This window comes from Saimiri boliviensis, chromosome 16, assembly GCF_048565385.1.
Source record: "Saimiri boliviensis isolate mSaiBol1 chromosome 16, mSaiBol1.pri, whole genome shotgun sequence".
In the NCBI taxonomy this organism is placed as follows: Eukaryota; Metazoa; Chordata; class Mammalia; order Primates; family Cebidae; genus Saimiri; species Saimiri boliviensis.
Window position 1 is genome coordinate 74,935,325 of NC_133464.1, and position 19,634 is coordinate 74,954,958.

General features: G+C 40.7%; 1 long non-coding RNA gene across 8 annotated transcripts in view; it reads right to left on the reverse strand.

Moving 5' to 3' along the window:
- The window catches only part of LOC141581665 (uncharacterized), a 113,380-nt gene extending 101,148 nt beyond the window's left edge, over window positions 1–12,232 (reverse strand). For all 8 annotated transcript variants that reach the window (XR_012514434.1, XR_012514436.1, XR_012514438.1 and 5 more), the window contains exon 1: window positions 10,281–12,232. This is a non-coding gene — a long non-coding RNA (uncharacterized LOC141581665). The remainder of the gene's footprint in view (window positions 1–10,280) is intronic.
- Between the last annotated feature and the right edge of the window lie 7,402 nt (window positions 12,233–19,634).

Below are 19,634 nucleotides of genomic sequence, written 5' to 3' on the forward strand. Positions count from 1 at the left end.
AAGGTCTTGCTATGTTTCTCAGGCTAAGCTCAAACTCCTGGCCTCAAGTGATCCTCCTCAGAAAGAGCTAGGATTATAGGCATGAGCCACCATGCCCAGCCAAACAAGTTTGTTAAGATGTGTAGCATGCATATAACACGTGGGAATACCCAGAAATGAGTAATTCAAAGAGGTGGCTTAGAACTCTGGCTTACATAGCATCTTCAACACAGAACAATAAAGAGAGATGACAAGATAAAGGAAAGGGACCCAAGTCTCTGGGGACAGTACTCTGTGGAAAGGCAAGTATAAGGGAAACTAATGGTAGCTAAAGTCTAAATAGTAAAGTTTGTTATGTGGGCTGCATTCTGTTATAGTCTCCAGGGTGATTAATTTTTTCCTTCCTGGTAGAGACAGGAGGGACAGCTTTGCAAATTTAAGTCCTGCTTTCAAGCAAATAAAGGGAGGGTAGGGAGCTTTTCTTATATCTTCTCAAATGTCTTCAACTCAAAAAAATCTTTCTGTCACAGTGGCATATTTCAGGCAGGGTGTCATATTCTGCCACCCTTCACTGAGTTTTTGAACTACAACACTAACACACTTCTATGACAGTCTCTCACCAAATTCTCCTGGCATGTTTTCCAGTGAAGACATTAAAATATGGGGAGAAAGAAAGTAAGGCAGGAGGAAGGGAAGAAAAAGCTCAGGAGAATATCAGGAATGTCATCAAGAGCCCCAACTTTGCCATCTAAACACACCATTTTCAAAATGTCAATTGTATGATGGCCACTTCAGCAGGAGAAATACTGTGAAAATAGGGAGGAAATATCTGTGGACAAATGAGTTCCAGGAAATATTCTCCTGCTTCTTGCACATTACTTAAAGAACTCAGACCAACAAGATAATGATATTAGGAAGAGTTGCCTGGCTGGTTATTCAGGCTGTGATTTTGCAGCATGGTAAGCATAGCCTTAGGTGATAATAAACTATAATGAATGAATGTGTGCTCACCAGCAGGCACACAGCGTTGTGCCTTGGCTCACAATGGAAGGATATGCAAGGGACAGTGATACAAAGCTAGTTTTTTCTTTTGGTGATTCATTACAGTACAGCCTACTAACAATAGATGTGCTCCAAAGAAGCTATGGACAGGTGTCAGGAATCTTTGTCTTAGCATGTCAGTCAAATTCCTACGGGTGACCTCATTGCTAATTTGAGTGCTGTTGGAAAGAAGCTGAATTGTGTATGGCAATTGGGCATTTCCTGGAGTGATAAAGCCATGATTCTCAAAGTGTGTTCCCTGGACCGGCTTCAGGATCACCTGGGAACTTGTTTTAAATGAAAAATGCACGCACACACACGTACACACACATGCACACACACACAAACACACATATACACACAAACCCCCTACTGAACTAGAAACTCTTGGAATAAGTCCCTATAATCTGTTTTCTCAGGCCCTCTGTATGCTTGCTAAGGTTTGAGAACTACTAACGTAAAGAATTAAGACTAATTTTGGGCATGTTAGTAATTCCTCTATCTTTTCAACAATATGAATTATATTTGTGTTTGTTGAGATTCTTTTTACCTTTTTTACCCAAAACATTCTATCCTCCTTTTCTTCTTTAGGTACATATAAACATAACTCCTACTTTTTCTGAGAATTACTGCAGAATCCAAGGCACAAGGGTAGTCATATGATTAGCCCATGTCCCAGGGCCATTTCCTACCATGTTACTTGTGATCAGTTTTTAGAATGCTCAGATTTCTCAACCATAACAAAGGGAATTACCTCATAGGGCTTTTGTAGTCTCAAATAAAATATTTTTGAAAGCACTTGGTAAACCATGGTATAGTAGAAAGTGCATGGGCTTTGGCAGCAAGGAAACAACAGAATGAATCTGAGTTCAGAGACTTAGAAGCTGAGCAAGTTATTTAAATCTGTGAATGAGTTTCCTCATCTGTAAAGTAGGGATAACATCACCTACCTGCAACGCTGTTATCTGCAGAAATAATGTATGAGAAGTTCCAGGAAATAAGGAGGCACCACAGACAATATGGGCCTTTATATTATGGGCTGAAGTTTTGGAACTTTGGGTAGTATATAACTCAATCTCTTTTCTTGCTCCAGGTTATTAAGTGCCTATGATCTGATTTTAATAAGATCGGGGTCTAATTCTATTCTTTTAAAAGTAATTAAAGCCTGCATAGATTTCTTTTTTAAAATTTGCCACTCAGACTGCAGGATCTGATGCCCTTATTAATGATTTCGAGAACTGCTTAGAATGTATTAGAGCAGGGTGACCAGTTTAAATAATTTACAATCTGCTTAGATTACTCTCTTACACCCAGGACGGAAGGTAACCCGCATTCTCAGGTCTTGGAAGACCCGAGGCTGAGGGTATTTGATTTGAATAAATTAAACAAGAAAAAAATTCTACATTAATTTGCAATGGAGTAATTTATTTAGTAATATCTATAATTAATTTCCATGCAATTGGATTAACTATGTAAATATATACACGTCTTGTGGTGTGTTAGGACAGCACAGAATAGGGAAATGATTTCTGGTCCCGTCCACCTGTACAGATTTCTTGAGAATAATGGCCTTAACTATCAAGTTAACCACAGAAAGCAATTACATTGAGTTTCATTGAGTTACCATGTTGTACAGACACATGTTTAGCCATTAATTGGCTTATCGTCCTGCATCCATTCCTCCTGAGTAAAAGGAATTTTTGAAAAACAGACTAAGAATGTATGTGAGAGGTATATTCTTTCAGTTGAATCTACTATAAAATGCAATCCTAGAGAAAATCACACCTGACTTGTGGCTAATGAATATTTTCTTTCTCAGGTTCCAATTTCAGACCGCTTTTACCCATTTTCGTTTCTTTCTTTAAGGAGTTGGCTTTCATTCAACTAGAGGGAAAGGACCGAAAATGTAAACACAATGAGTTCTGAATGTTCAGATGTGAAAGAATTAAAAAACAGGCAGCCACACCACCAACTCTCAGTGAAAACTCTACGGAGAGCCCCAGAGGACTCATTAGTCCTTTATGCCGCTATCAATATAATGATATATTTCCAAGAAATGCAGATTCCAGTCTCGGCAGTGCCACTATGTGACTTGAGTCATTTATTTTTTCTACTTTGAATCTTAGAGTCTTAATCTAGAAAGTGAGGAAAGTGAAGGGTTTGGGGCCCATGCTGTTGCTGCCCAACTGAGTATCACTGACTGGGTGGCTTAAACAATGGAACTATGATTTCTCACCATTGCGGTGGCTACAAATCTGAGACCAAAGTGTCAGTAGCGTTGGTCTCTCCTGAGGCCTCTCTCCTTAGCTTGCAGGTGGCTGCCTTTTCTTTCTGTCTTCACGTGGTCTTTTTCCTGTGTGTGTTTGTATCCTAATCTTCTCTTCTTACAAGAATGCCAGTCATATTGGACTAGGGCCCGCCCATGTGACCTCATTTTATCTTAATTACTACTTGAAAAGCCCTATCTCCAAATACAGGCAAGTTTCTGAGGTACTGGGGGTTAGGATTTCAACAAAGGAAAATTTTGCAGACATAATTCGGCCCATAACAGGATCCGACTCATCCTTCTCTCCAATATCAGCTAACCTCGTATTTGTCACCTGTTGCTGATGTAAACAAATTACTAACACATCGTTCTTATAGTTCTTGTGGTCAGAAATCTGACATGGGTCTCAGTGGACAAGATCAAGTGCTACCAGGGCTGTGTTCCCTGTGAAGGCTCTAGGGGAGAATCTATTCCCTTGCCTTTTAGACGTCACGTGCATTTGTTAGCTCATGGCCCCTTCTTCCATCTTCAAAGCCAATAACATGGAACTGAGTCCTTTTCACTCCGATGCTTTCTTTTGGTTCCTTCTTCTATTTATGGGGTCCCTTGTCCTTACAGTGGACTGCCTCGAAACTGTATTTGTCTCCAAGAGCAGCCGTAATGAATTACCACAGAGCAGCTTTAAACAACAGAAATGTATTCTTTCGCTGTTCTAAGGCTAGAAGATTATTTATTTTCTTTTTTAAAGTTTATTTTATAGAAGGATAGAGGTTTAAAGTCAAGGTGTTGGCAGGCCCAGAAGCTCTCTGAACACCCTAGGCGAGGATTCTTCCATGCCTGTTTCCAAGCGCTAGTGGTTGCCAGGCATTTCTGGCATTCTTTGCTTGCAGACACTTCACTCTAATCTAGTCTCCATCTGCACATAGCACTCTCCGTTTGCGTGTGTCTATACATCCAAATTCCCCTCTTCTTATAGGAATATCAGTCATATTGGATCCAGGACTCACCCTAGTTCAGCATGACCTTGTCTTGACATGTTTTCATCTACAAAGGCCCTATTTAGAAATAAGGCCACATGCACAGGTTTCAGGTGAACATAAACCTGGAGGGAGACACAATTCAGCCCAGCACAGCAACCTCAGTTCCATCTGCAGCCTTAATTCCCCTTAGTCACATAATCTAACATATTCATAGGATCCAGGGATTAGGGGATAGGCATCTTATGAGCTGGGGTGGTAGAGCGATTCTCCTGCCACAAACCTGACGCATAGATCAGCACTAGCTGCATCTCCAAGAAACCTGCATATTTTGTCCAGCCTCCTAAAGACAGTCCCACTAACTTCTGTTGTGCAGTTTTGAAATAAGAGATATAGCCGTAATTAGCACCATGGGGAAATCACTTTTCTTAAGTAGACAATCATGCTGCTGTTCAATGTATAAAACTGACCCCCAATCCATGATTCCTTAATGGTCTTTTTCAGACCACCCAGACTGCTTCTCTCCTGCTGCACTGTGACACTCTTCACTCACCACCTCCATTTTCCCGACCTCCCTCTTCCCCCCGCCAAGACAGAGTCTTGCTCTCTTGCCCAGGCTGGAGTGCAGCAGTGCAATCTTGGCTCACCACAACCTCCACTTCCCAGGTTCAAAAGATTCTCATGCCTTGGCCTCCTGATTAGTTGAGACTACAGGTGCCCACCATCAGAACCAGCTAATTTTTATACTTTTAGTAGACACAGGGTTTCACCATGTTGACCAGGCCGGTCTCGAAATCCTGACCTCAAGTGATCCACTCTTCTCGGCCTCCCAAAGTGCTGGAATTACAGGCATGAGCCACTGTGCCAGGCCACCACCTCCATTTTTGACATGGCAGAAGCTTCACTTTAGTCAGTTCCCCGTGCACAGAATTTCTTGTTATTCCCACTTAAACTATGCTAGTTGATCCAGCAAAAATCATATCTTTCAACTTTTTCTCCTTTAAACTTGCCCTAGGTAGGTAGTAGACCACCTAATTCTGACACACAATCCATGTGTGCATTATTCATAGAAGCGGTCAGAAAATTCTGCAACTTGTCGGTCTTCCCATTGAGAGGTGGAGTCTATATCCCTTCCCCCTGAATCTGAGTGGGTGTGTGATTGCTTTGATTAACAGAGTCATATGGAGGTGATCTGTGTGAGCCTCACAGGGCTTCATCGTAAAAGGGTATTCTACTTCTGCCTGATTGAGTCAGAATGCTCATTCTCATGAGGGTATCTCTCAAAACATTCCCTCTTGGATCTGAGTTCTATGCTTTGAGAAGCCCAAGCCACATATAGAGGCCACATGTAGCTGATTAAGAGTCTCAGAGTACCTGCCAAACTCATCTTCAGCCATCCCAGTGCAGGGGCCAGACATGCGAGTGAAAAGGTCTTGGAAGTGGATCCTCCAGCCCCCAGTCATATGAGTCTTCTCAACTGAGGTTGTAAAGAAGATCTCCTTATTCAATATTTAATTTCTAAAAATGGCTTCCTTGGTCCCCTTTTGAGGAAGTCTCACTAACTTATATAATGAGTCATTTCCTTTCTTTGTGGATAAATTTCAACCTATTATGCTGAGTGAGGCAAGTCAAACTCAAAAGGGTACATACATACTTCATGCATGATTCCATCGATACGAAATTTTAGAGCTGGCACATTAATCTATGAGAATAGAAATATGACCAGTGGTTGCTGGGAGAGGTGTTTGTGTTTATCTGGGTAGAGTCACAAAGGTGACAAGGAGTTGGAAATAGCCTATAGCTTGATAAAGATGTGTTTTAGTCCATTTTCTGTTGCTTATAATAGAACACCTGAAATTGGATAATTTATTTAAAAAAAAAAAAAGGAAATTATTTCTTACAGTTGTGACAGCTGAGGAATCCAAGGTCAAGGAGCCACATCTAGTAAGAGCCTCCTTGGTAGTATGGACTCTCTGAAGAGGGCATGCGAACATCTAACTCAGGTCTCTCTTCTTAGAAAGCCACCAGTCCCCCTGTAATCCCAGCACTTGGGGAGGCCGAGGCGGGTGGATCACAAGGTCAAGAAATCGAGACCATCCTGGTCAACATGGTGAAAACCCGTCTCTACTAAAAATACAAAAAAAAAAGTAGCTGGGCATGGTGGCGCGTGCCTGTAATCCCAGCTACTCAGGAGGCTGAGGCAGGAGAATTGCCTGAACCCAGGAGGCAGAGGTTGCGGTGAGCCGAGATCGCGCCATTGCACTCCAGCCTGGGTAACAAGAGTGAAACTCCGTCTCAAAAAAAAAAAAAAAAAAAAAAAAAAAAAAAAAAAGAAAGCCAGCAGTCCCACTACCATAATAACCTATTAATCCATTAATCCATGAATGGCTTAATCCATTCATGAGAGCAGAGCTCTCATAATTCAACCGTCTCTTAAAGTCCCCACTTCTCGCTACTGCCACATTAGGGATTGAGTTTCCAACACATCAAATTTGGGGGATATATTCAAGCTGTAGCAGGCTGTACACTACATGGGGGGGGGGGTCTATATTCTTTAAATGGATCCAATTATATTCTTAAAATCAGAATATTTCACTGTAAGCAAGTTATCCCTCAATTTTAAACATCAAAAAGTATGCAATAGCCTGAAGCATATAAAATATAAATAATTAGCTTTTATAAAAATACAGTTAGCTTGTAAAGAGTTGGGAGTTTACATGGTTCCTTCTGTTAGCACTGTGCCTCTTGGATTATCAATGGAAACTATGATTTACTGAGATAATTAATAGCTAAGAAATACAAATATTATCCTTAAAATTTTGAAAAACATATCACTTCGTTTTTCAATCATGAATATAATTCCTGTTCATTGTATACATTTTAAAAAACATAAAACAGCTTAAAAGCAAAAAAACACATATGATCTCAGTTACAACCTTTGGGATAAGCAAATGTCTGTGTTTTATCAATATCAATCCAGAAAATTGCAAGTGCAAATATTAGTGAAATGATGCCATTTCTTGCTATGTGCATATATGTGAGTAGGGGCAGTATATAGACAAAGATGTGTACGTCAGCACATCTCTGCAGCCCTGAGGATGCTGTCTAGTCAGGAAACTAATTTCACTCCATCACACTATGATCTCTACCTCAAGGGCACTGATGATCATTTTATTATTTGGAATCTAACCCAATGAGCCTTAACGGAACTTCACATTTTCCCAACAATTCGGGGTTGATAGGTTTTTGTGTCATCAGTTCCTCTTCCACACAAGAAAAATAAAAACATTAAGCTATAATTTTAAGCGTCTGGAGGATGAGAGTAAGGGTTGGGAATGACCTCATTGTATCTGGATGATTTCTCACACATTTCCTGTTAGTTCACCACATCAGCTACTCAATTCAACACTACAGTGCCTTAGCTAAGTTAACGTTACGTTGATCTTGATATATACGTCCTAATGGTCATTTATGCAGGTCATTCAGATAAGAAAAAAATATTAGAAAGCCCAGACACAAATATTTGATTTTCTAAAATTTTATAATTTACCTTACTGTAAGCCAGCAGCAACACCCTGCTTTAATGCCTGCTTGGTTTCTAAATAGACACTCTGCTATGAAAAACACTGGGTCTACAATGTTAATACAAAATAGACGTGAATGAAAGGGATGCTGCTGTGAGAACATTAATGATGGAAATGAAAATCACCGTTATAATAAGATGTCACCCATGGTTAACAGGTTAATAAAACACGTCTCTTAATTTCAAATTGCATGAAGGCAGAACTTACTTGGATTCTTCCTTAGAATACTAGCAAACAGAGAGTGGGAAACAACATGCTGATTTTTAAAATCCTGAATTTAATTAATTGTTCAGTATGTCTATAGAAAATAAAAACCTTAATAATTGTCCACTGTTACTCAGTGGAGGAAAAGTGAGACTTTAAAAAATGTTGGGAGAAGATCCGGTAACCATGTGCAATGAAATATGAAAGAAAAAGAAATTTGGAAATAGCAGATTCACCCTAAAATGCAGATGAAGGCACTAACTGTTTCACTGATTATCCTTTTTATGTGTAGTTCAACTTCCATAAAATCCCTCTAAAATGTACTAGATCTAACTGATCCTTCATCTCTGGTGGAAGGACCAATCACTTAAAGACCACTCAGATTTCTTATTTGTAAAGTGCACTAATAATATCTGCCCCATAGGATTGTGCTTAGAGCACATTAATGAATATAATTTATTCATAAAGTCTTTTTTGAGCCCCTCTATATGCTTGTACTGTTCTCAATCCTGAAGGTGTGGTTGTGAGCAAGATAGATAAAATGCCTTCTACATTCTGGAGAGGGTGGATCAGTAAGGAATGCGTTTGTTTGTAAGCAAAAGGACCCTCCCAAAATAGTGGCTGCACTGCAGTGCTGGTCTAGAGTGCCTACAGAGAGACCTGCAGAGGGCTGTTGAGGTGGTGGCTAAGACTGGGGTGATGGCAGTGGAGATGCACAGGGGATAGATCATGAATTAGAATCAATGGGACTTGCTGATGGACTGGATGTTAGGGATAAAAGGTAGAGAGGATTCACAACTGACTTCTAGATATTTGTCTTGTGAATTAATCAAAAAGGAGAGAAGAAGGAGGAGGAAAAAGAGAAGGAGAAAGAGGAGGGAAAGGATGGAACGAAGAGGAGGAGGAAGAGAAGGAGAATGATTTTGTATTATTTCATGGTTATATGATAATTTACAGTTTTAAAAGCATTTTTATCCCATAACGGCACTCAAAATAATTCTGTAGGTAAACAGAAGTGATACCGAGTTAGGGAACCAGATAAATAACCTGTCTCCCATGCTGATGCAATGTAGGTACATTTATACCAGGTCCCACAAATTGAGTATTTGTAAAAAGCATCTAATTTAACTTCTACAACATCCTATGAAATGAAAATTAATAACCACATCATGAAGATAAATAAAGCAGGGCTTGGATAGGTTAATTCACTTGTTCAGACTTATGTAGTGAGTTGGCCATATCAGGGTTCTATTCTCCAGGTCTCCTCAATACTCTGCCTTCTTTCCAAAGACCAGCATGCAAACTCCTAAGAGCTTTATTCAGTTCGATGATGGCGTTACTTCCTTCTCTGAGTTAATAAAACCCATCCTTGGAAGGTGACGGGCTGTGGGGGAAGGTTGGCTGCTTAAAAAGGAGAGAGCAAGGCACCAAAAGAATGGGACATCCATCCAATGGGTCCACCTGAACAGAAGTGTGGAGGGAGAAGGGAAAGGCGAGGACACGGACCGAAGGCAAACTGAGACAAAACCAAGCCGCTGAGAACCTGAGGAGGGGTGGGGCGGGGGCCGAGAGGCTATGGCGTCCCCATAGGAAACCCGAGCAGTGTCAAACACTTCCATCTCAGCTCAGCTCTGTTTCCATATATAACTAAACAAAAGACTTGGGGTCAAATATCTGAAATAGAGATTTTTAAAACGTTCCTAATATGCTTCTGTTTAAAAAACATCTCCGCCTAAACTTTACATTCAGATATACCCAGGACCACATGAAAGAAAGTACTTGTGCTGACTTTTCATTGCTCCTGTTGGGTAACGCAGCTTTGCAGTCTGTCCCTTTTGGGTCATTCATAACCAAAGAATGCCTCCCTCCTTTGTGGCTCATGTTAAATTTCTTATTTGCTTAAGAAAAAAACAAAAAAACAAAACAAAAAAAAAAAACGGAATCTTGGGACATTTTAGCCTATTACAGACATTGAGGAAGAACAGTCTATCTGCTTCTTATTTCTGTTAAAACACATACAAACTGCAGTGTGGGCAGCCAATGTTACCTTGGTGATTTCCTTCCCACCGTTTTCAGCTAAAATTGTGCAAAGCTAATATGAGCACCTGAGTTGTACAAGAGAGGACACAATTTAGGGAGGGAAGCTATTAGAGAGCAGGGGAAGAAATGGGGACTTCCATAGGCTGAATGCTAACCAGATTAAAATGTGTGCAAGGAAATCGTACTTACGCATTTTAATCTAAGGCAACTGAGCGGATGCACATTTTCAAAGCTGAAAGGAATGGCGGAAATGAACTCATCTGAGCAGTGTGGAAACAGTGGCCTCGCTCTTGCCTTCCTGCGCAGTCCCCTTACATTGCACAGTATCCTGCAGAGTGATCATTTTTCTCCATCGTGGAAATAAGGGTTGCTTAAAAAGGCCAGAAGGTACGGCTGATTCCAAGTGAAGCTCACTCAGACTGACGGAGGAAAATGAAAGTAAATGCAATTTCATTTCCGGTTTCTGAAAGCTATTTACAAATGAGAGCAAAAAAACACCATAGCAATGTCCCCAGATAGATGATTAAGATGGAATGGAATCACTTAGTAACCACCAACTAAATATTCAGGGACTGACAGGGAGCCAGCCTGGAGGAGCTGAGATGCTGCCAAACAGAGCAGACCTGTGTGTCCTGGAAGAGGGGTCCCTCTGCCTCTCCTCTTGAGTAGTTAGTGGTCATGTTGGGGTCCCATATTTGAAGCTTGCTAATTCAGGCTTTGATTTGGAGGTTCTAAAGGCATGAGCCTCTGTATTCCAGAAATCTCATGTCACCCAGGCACAGTTGTGTAGGGGTTTTTCTCTTGTGGACACAGATTTCTCTGTGAGCAATCTGGCTGCTATACCTGGAAGGCAGGGGGGAGCTTTTCTATGCCTGTTTTCTCTGTGATTATGTGAAAGCTCCTAATCCCAAAAGATTTCATCTACCCAGTAAGTCACCAACCCGCTTCCTTCTACTGTTAAACTTATTCCTGTGTTGCCTTAACTCTAAGATGCACATTATTTTCCAGTTTAAAACTCTGAAATTGAGGTAGATCTGTCCATTGATATTGCCAACTGATACCTTGCAATCTATATTGTGGTATTTCTTTCCCACTCTTTTTCTCTTAACAGGGGCAATTGAATAAATACAGTATCCTGGTCAGGAAAAATGAAACTCTGTCTCCAGCCTCTGAAGGCCACAAAGAATGAAAACTGACAGAGGTGAGTAGGAAGAGAGTACCTAGGGCTGAACCCTGATGACTGTGGGTCAGGTAGCCAAGGTAAGTGGAGATCAATGGATGGGGCCCTCAGACTTCTAATGGAAGATCCATGCTGACTCTGCCAATCTGTGACCACCTGCTGATTCTCTTAGAATAAGGGACCCAACGCACATTTGTCCCTGTTCTTTTGTATTGGTTTGTTTTCGTTTTCACCATCATAGCTATACTAAAAGAAAAAGGGCCTTTTTCTACATGAGAGTGGTGAGAGGAGCACTTTCCCTGTTTGCCTTTTAATGCCACTTTAAAATATATGCCCCCAGATATCTAATATGCACATTTTTTCCTGCTGCATAAAGTGCCTGAAGCTCTGGGTTTAACATATGTCCCTCCAAAGGAGCCCAACAGCTACATGCCCCACTCCCCATGGGCCAGAAACATCTGTGTCCTTCCGCCCCTTCTTTTGAGGCTCTGTTAAGTGATTAAAGCCACTGGAGAAATACATTTAGGCAAAAAAAGGTTAATGGATCATGACATCCTCTTTACTTGGGTATTCGTATTTTAAAGCGTTCTTGGAGAAGCACAGAATCTTAATTCAAAATAATTGACTTTGAATTGAAGGATTTTTCATGATGCAAGGCAGGATGTTTAGGGCAAGAAGGACTTCAAGCACCCATTGAATCCCATCAGGTGGGCACCCACATACTTTGAGCTCAAAGGGTCTGGGCATCAAGAAATGTAAAAAGCTACTTCTTTGCTCTTGGCATTTTCTTCACAGCTTTGGGGATCCAGACAAGAGAAGGGGGGCGCGGAAAGAAGAAACCAGTTTTTCATTTGCAAATTGCTTACCAATTAGTTTTTAATGAACACTTTAGTCTTCTTTCATGATGACACAGGCTGAGGGTATTTACTCAATCTAATTTCTCCTCAGCTTAATGGGAGTATTTGACTAGTCCCTGTAACAGAGTCATCAAAACAAACGTTCGTTCTGCTACCATTGGAGAGACTCTCTGCCAGCCACTGGGAGAGATTAAGGAATATATAGACTTGGCCACTGCTCTTCAGGGCCTTACTATCTAACTGGAGAGAAAAATTCAAATGAGCCAGACGGACAGCTAAATGACAGACTCAACACAATGACACATAGACGACACAACGGAAATGAATCAACAAAGGTAAGGTCGAGTACTTCAGGAGAAACATTTTGCATAAAAAGCCCTTGGATGAGCTGAATCTGAAGGATGGTATTTGGGAGACCTGTTATCTTTATTCCCCTGGTACCCTCGTCTCCTTTGGAGAATTTTCCTCTTTCCATTCCATCTGGTTGTGCAGGCTGTGAGTCCCACACAGTGGGACTGATTCAGCCTAGAACAGTCAGGATTCTTTACCCCTCTGATATAAAGAATGGCTCCAGGTAAGCACATGACTCAACCTGGGCCAAGTGGAGCCCTTCTCTGCATGGACTGATTCACACGCTGGGAGGAGCTGTCCTTTTCTCCAGGAATCTCTAAAGTAGCAGGGTGTGATGATGCGATTGTTAAATGACATTCCTTACTCATGGAGAAAGCCTTCCTACACAGTGAATCTAAAATTCAGGAGAAAACAGAAATTAGAGAAGAAACAGGGATGTTCCTGACATCTTTTGAGCACTTACATGTCGGTCCAACTTCTAGTTTTACAGGCCAATAAACTACCTTCATATCTTACTCTTCAGAGACACTTCTCCCCATCCCACTTCTGGAACTCAATTGTCTTCAAGTTAGTCCACTTGATGTGGTCCCAAAGAATCACTAATGCTCAGTTCTTTTTTTCTTTTTTCCAGACTTTTATCTCTGTTTTTAATTTTGGATAGTTTCTATTGTTATGTATTCAGATTCACTACTCTTTTCTTCTGCAGTGTTTAATCTGCTATAATCCCATCAAATTTTTTTTTCAGATGTTACTTTTCTATATCTAGAAGTTCTATTTGAATCTTTAAAAAATAAACATATTCCATTTCTGCTCTCAACATGTTTGTGTTTTTCTCTATACCTTCAATATAGGGAGCATATTTACAGCAGCTATTTTTAAAAACTGTATGCTAATAATATCGTAGCAGGACACGCAGCAGACAAAACCTCTCGGACACCAGGTTTGTGAAGGAAGTGGCTTTTTATTCGGCCGGCAGACTCAAGTCTCAAGAACCGAGCTCTCCAACTGGAAAATAGTGGCCTCTTTTAAAGGCTCACAGTCTTAGAGGGTATATGTGAGACGGTCGTGATCGATGAGGTAAGCGAGGGGCCCGTGACTTAGGTGGGGGTCTAATCATGATTAAGCAAGAACGATGCCTTCTGGGGAAGATTCCTCCATACCACGCCTGTGATCTATGGATAGATAGGATAGGAATAGGGTGGGGTCTTTCATCTTCAACCTCCAGGTCCGGCTGGTACACCAGTTTTGTCTCCTCCACGGACCTTGTGCCTTCTATTTTCAACTTTTACTTCTGTTTTTGAAATGCAATGTAGAAGGCTAAGGGGAAGTGGTCTTAGAAGCTTAAGAGGAAGGGGTCTCCTTCCTCAATATAATCTCTGAACTATCCAGGTCTGTTTTTTGTTTGGTTTTTTTTTTTTAATGAACCTTTTCTTCTGATTACAGATCATATTTTCTTACTTCTTCGCATTCCTGGTAATTTTTATTAAGTGGTAAATACCGTAAATTTAATATTGTTGGACTTTAGCATATAGCTAATTTACTTGGGATCAAGTTTTATTCTTTCAAAACTTGCTTCTAAGCCTTGGTAAGGCAGGTCTAGAGTAGCCTTTTATTTAGGGCTAATTTAGCCCAATTATTCAGGCAACATTTTCCTGAGTAGTCTACTGGATACTTGGTACATTATGAATCCTATGTGAATTCTGGGAATTATTCTGTCTACTGCATTCTCTCCCAGCTTCACAGAATCTGTACCTGTATTTGTACTTTGCATGTCTCCTAAATTCTGAAAACAGAAGTAATAAGTCCCATACAAATACAGGTACAGACTGATAGTCAGCCTGATAAAGGGAAAACATCAGCCAAATTAAATTTAAAATAGTTTTACTGAGCAAAGAACAATTCATGAGTCAGGAAGCCTCCTGAGCCAGAGCAGGCTCAGAGACTCCAGCATGGCCATGTGGTGGAAGAAGATTTATGGACAGAAAAAGGAAAATGACAAACAGAAAATGGAAGTGAGGGACAAAAACAGCCAGATTGGCTGTAGCTACGCATCGGCCTTATTTCAACACAATTTGAATAGTTAGCTACATTTGATTGGCCAAAACTTGGTGACTGGCATGAGTGTAGGCTACAGTCTGTTTACACCTCCACTTGTGATAGTTCACGGTGTACAGAGAAACCTTTAGGCCAAATTTAAAATACGTAAGGAGGCAGCTTTAGGCTAAACTTGATTTAGCAAGCCAAAGATTCCTGAGACCTCTGAAGATTTCCAGAGCATGTCCTCTCTCTTTCTTTGTGTATATGTGTGTGCGTAGCTTTCTCTGCTCTAGGATTCTGTAAATTCTGACAATTCTAACTGCCTGAATTCTGAAGTCTTATCTCCTCGACTCAGTAAGACCACTGGGCTTTGTTTGGGTTCCCACCCTGTGCTATGCATCAAAACTGCCTTCGAAGCTGGGCAATTACAGACTCAGTATATTTACTTCTCTGATCTTGGAGTCACAATCCTGTGCTGTCTCTTGTTCAATGTTTGAAAGTTGTTATGTTCTATATACGTACTTAACTTTTTAAGTGCTTTTTATCAAAACATTTTTCTTCAGAAACAATCGATAATTTTTACTCAGAAGAAAATAAGATCACGCCCAAAGATTAACTACTTTATGCTTATCTCACCCAAGTCCTTACTAACATACCACATCTCTTTTCTACTTGAACTGATCTCAGAAGCCTCAAGCTATGAAACTTGGTTCATCTGTCAAACGGGGATAATAAAAGTAATCAGTTTGTGGTAAAGATCAAATGTGATAAGTTATATAACTATTAGTACTACTGAATGAATCACAGAAAGTGGAAATACTGTTTTAGTCGAGAGAGAAGGCAAGATGAATGGGTCCATTTCCCTGAAAATAAACACAGACAATAACACACAGATTTTCAGCATAGTTTCATTTGGTGACAACTTTCAATCCAACAGGCCTTGTTAACTTCTTTACAGAAGTTCCCCAAGAGTTCAAAAGTTCACTGAAAATGCATACCATTCAATGTGTTGTATTCTCTAAAGCAGATTTTTAAAATAACAATTAAAACTAAATATGAGTTACATAATTGTTATTGAAAAATAATGCCATAAAAGCAACTAGTCTGGTCATCTGAGTCCTAGGGATGTCAGAGTCTCAGAAGAGAGAGTGCGGGAGGAAAGAATGGTTAGCTTGGTCTTGAAATTGAATAATAAATAACAAAATTTGCACATCTCCTAAATTCTGAAGACAGAAGTAAGAAAACTTGGTGTCTGTCTTTCATAAATATTAAAATGCATTAATTATCTATAGAACATTTAGTTTCGGATTTTGATTTTGAGATGCCATTGCTCTCATTTTAAAATAGCATTCCCATCAGATATTTGTGTTGCTGGATCACAATTACTCCTCTTCAGGAAATGACTGGTCTCTTAAATATTCAGGCCTTTTTTTATTTCTTTATAGAGCAAAGATTTACTAAGTATCTATATACTCCAGGTACTCTGCTCAGTTCCTTCACATACTAGATTACATTTTTTTCTTACAACATAAATAATTATTGCCATTTTATAGTTGAGGAAATTAGGGCCAAGAGAGGTGTCACACTTTACATAAAACCACACAACTATTAAGTAAAATTTCTAGAGAAATAGGACTGAGCTATATATCTTCAAGGAACCCTTTACTTTAGTTTTAAAAATGTCTCTTAAAAAAACGAGGATGATGCCTCGGTCTCAAAAAGACCGTGGAAACACTGGCTGTCGTGGCAGATGGATGCCTTGACCAACTATAAGAGAAATGCGGATGAGTTGCCAGCCCCCAGTGGGCTGACATCAGTGACTTCACCTAGCATCTGACCCCAGGAAGGCAACCTCCAAGGCTACTATGTTGCTCCTTCAAGAAAACTTCTAAAATTTTGCCCAATGTCTAAGAAATCAAAATGTGCTTTAAAAAAGGGATACGGTGGAAGCATTTTATTTCCTATTTTGCTTCTGTCTATTTGCTCATGAGTTCTTCACAGAGGCTTGAACAAAGAATTTACTACAGGGTTTATATATTCATGCACATAGCATTATTTCCCCAGAAGACTATACTCTTTGTTCTTCCAGATGCTGGAACATTTCAGTTTTCTCTTGTAGTTGGTTTCAAAGGATTTTGACGAAAATATATGGTGACAAATATTCTGTATTCTTCCCAAGCTCTTCCTTATACACTGAGTGAGGGAAAAAAAAAAAAAAACTGTGCTCCTGAACTTGGTTGGGTTCCCTGTGGCTTCCAGCAGGTGTAGGATTTGCCACTGCCAGAGACGAAACAGCTGTGCAGCATGAGTTCCTGTGCCTTCAGCCAAAGTGCTCTAAATTCACTGTGTGCTTTATGACCAGCTTTTCTGATTCTACAGTTGTAAATGTGATATCATCAGCTTTTGTTTTCCCTTTTGATTTAGTTGAGGGTAAAACTCTTTTTTCCCCTTGATATGGCTTGGCATCATGGTTTTTGGTACACTGAGGGAGTTTGAAGTAATAACTGAATAGATTTCAGGTGTCGATGCCATCAGGGCCTCCTGAGAGGAGCTGGTGTGGGAGCAGGGAGCCTGGGAACACCCCCGTCCTCCAGGACTGCCCCTTGGTTGCCTGAACTGTGTTGGAGCATAAGACTCCATTACGTGATTCCAATTGACAGGGACTAGTGGCAGTCCCTGTCTCTGGAGGGACTGTCTGGAGGCAGATCTGTGACCAAAACCACTCGAAGTAGAAACACACAACCTTATGCCTTATTTCTCTATTTGTCTCAGTCCACTTGTGCTGTTATAACAAAATACCAGAGACTGGGTAATTTATAAAGAACAGAAATTTATTTCTCACAGTTCTGGAGGATGAGAAATCCAAGATCAAGGTGCCAGTGGGTTTTGTGTCTGGTGAGGGTCCGGTCTCTGCTTCCTAGATGACACCTGAACACTGTGTCCTCGCCCGATGGAAGGTAAAAGAGCAAAGACAGGAGAATGTTGTGTCCTCACATGAAGGAACAGCAGGAGAGCCAAGAAGGTCCCACACCAGCTCCCTCAAGCCTTTTTATAATGCACTAATCCATTCATGAGGGCAGATGCCTCATGACTTAATCACTTCCGAAATGGTTATTAATACCACCACAGTGGGGATTAAGTTTCAGCATGAATTTTCAAGAGGACACATTCAAGCCATAGCACTATTGTAGGAGGTCAGCAAATATATTTTTATAAAATAAGCACACATTTTTCCTTATCCTTTATAAATCCTGATTCTGCCTGTGCCATGATAAATGACGCCACTGATAGCCCCATGGACTCATTTAGCCCACAGACAGACATCCTCCTTCTTTCTTATGGGAGCTATGGAGGCTGTGCTACATTAAGGAAATGGCTTATTGTTTTTCTGTAAGGAGAGTGCAAGTGCCTTTCCTGGACCATTACTGAATGAACATGAATGTTCCTCTTACCACGCTAGCCATTCATTTTCAGTCTCCTTTGCTGGTTCAGCCCCATCTCTTTGACCTCTAAATACAGGAGCGGTCTTTAGCCCTGTTTTCTTCTCTATCTATACTCATTGCGTTGTTGACCCGATCCATCCTCAAAGCTCTGAAGACCACTTAAATAGTGACGCTTCACAGATTAGTATATTTGGGAGGAAGTTTTTTCATGAACATTAGACTTATACATTCAATTACTTACTCACATCTCCACTTGGACATCTAATTAACATCAAAACCCTAACGTGTACAAAGCTAAGTTCCTAATATTTTTTCCTAACCTTTGCTCCTATAATCCTCTGTGTCTCAGTAAAAGTTGCAAATGTTCTTCTAGATGCTCAGGCCAAAAGTAGTTAAGACTGACACTATGTTTCTCACACATCCCACATATTAAAAGCCTTCAGCAAATCCTGACAACTTAGTCTTCAAAATGCATCCACAGCCTGAACACTTCTTACCAGCTCTACTGCTCCCACCTTAGTCAAGCAACCATCATCTCTATCTTAAATAAACACACAGCCTCTTAGTTTATCTCCCTTCTTTCATTTTCATCTATGTTGTTTGTCCAAAACACAGCAACAAGGGCAATCTTATTAAAATGTCAACTAAATCACACCACTCCTCAGCTCAAGACCTTCTGACGGCTTCTGACCTCATGCAGAGTAATATCCAAAGCCCTTTCCATGAGCTAGAGGGTCCTAGATGATCTGCTCTCTTTTCTCCCCATTGCACTTCTGACATTTTCCCCCACTACTCCTGCTACTCTCTCTCTCTTGCCTACTGTTCCAGTCCATTGGCCCATCCTGCTCACTATTTCCACCTCAGGGTTTTGCACTTCTCTTTCTCTCTGCCTGCAATGCTCTTCCCCAGATATCATAACAGCTCCAAATCCTCACCCCAAGACTTTATTCAAATGTCATCTCACATGGAAATAAAGACCAAATTAGAACAGGTCACAGCTGTTTATTCAGAGCTTGCTATAGCAATGGAGTCAGCAACCATCACTTGCATTTTGGCAAGAACTCAAAGGTAGGCAGAGGAGTGAAAAAGCTTAGTAGTGGAAAAAAGGGAAGGCTTTCCGTACACCCTTATTGGAAGCTGTTGGTGTGGGGAAGCTGTAGGCAGGCTAACCAGAAGTGGGGTTCCCTTTGGGACTAGTTAGAGGTGCATACCTGGCTTTCTCTGATTGGTCCTACATTGGAAGGGGTGACAAAAATCAGGAAAACTGTCAGTCATTGTATTTATTTATTTATTTGAAATGGACTCTCACTCTGTCACCCGGGCTGGAGTGCAGTGGCGCAATCTTGGCTCAATGCAACCTCCACCTCCCAGATTCAAATGATTCTCCTGCCTCAGCCTCCCGAGTAGCTGGGACTACAGGTGCATGCCACTATGCCCAGCTAATTTTTTGTGTTTTCAGTAGAAATGGGGTTTCACCATGTTAGCCAGGATGATCTTGATCTCCTGACCTCATGATCTACCCGCCTCGACCTCCCAAAGTGCTGGGATTACAGGCACGAGCCACCTCACCTGGCCAAAACTGTCAGTTATTAATCAAGTCCTAGCCATTTAAAGATGATTCCTACAGGTGTTATTGTTCAGCTTCCTGGATTGTTATTTAAGACAGTAGTCTGAC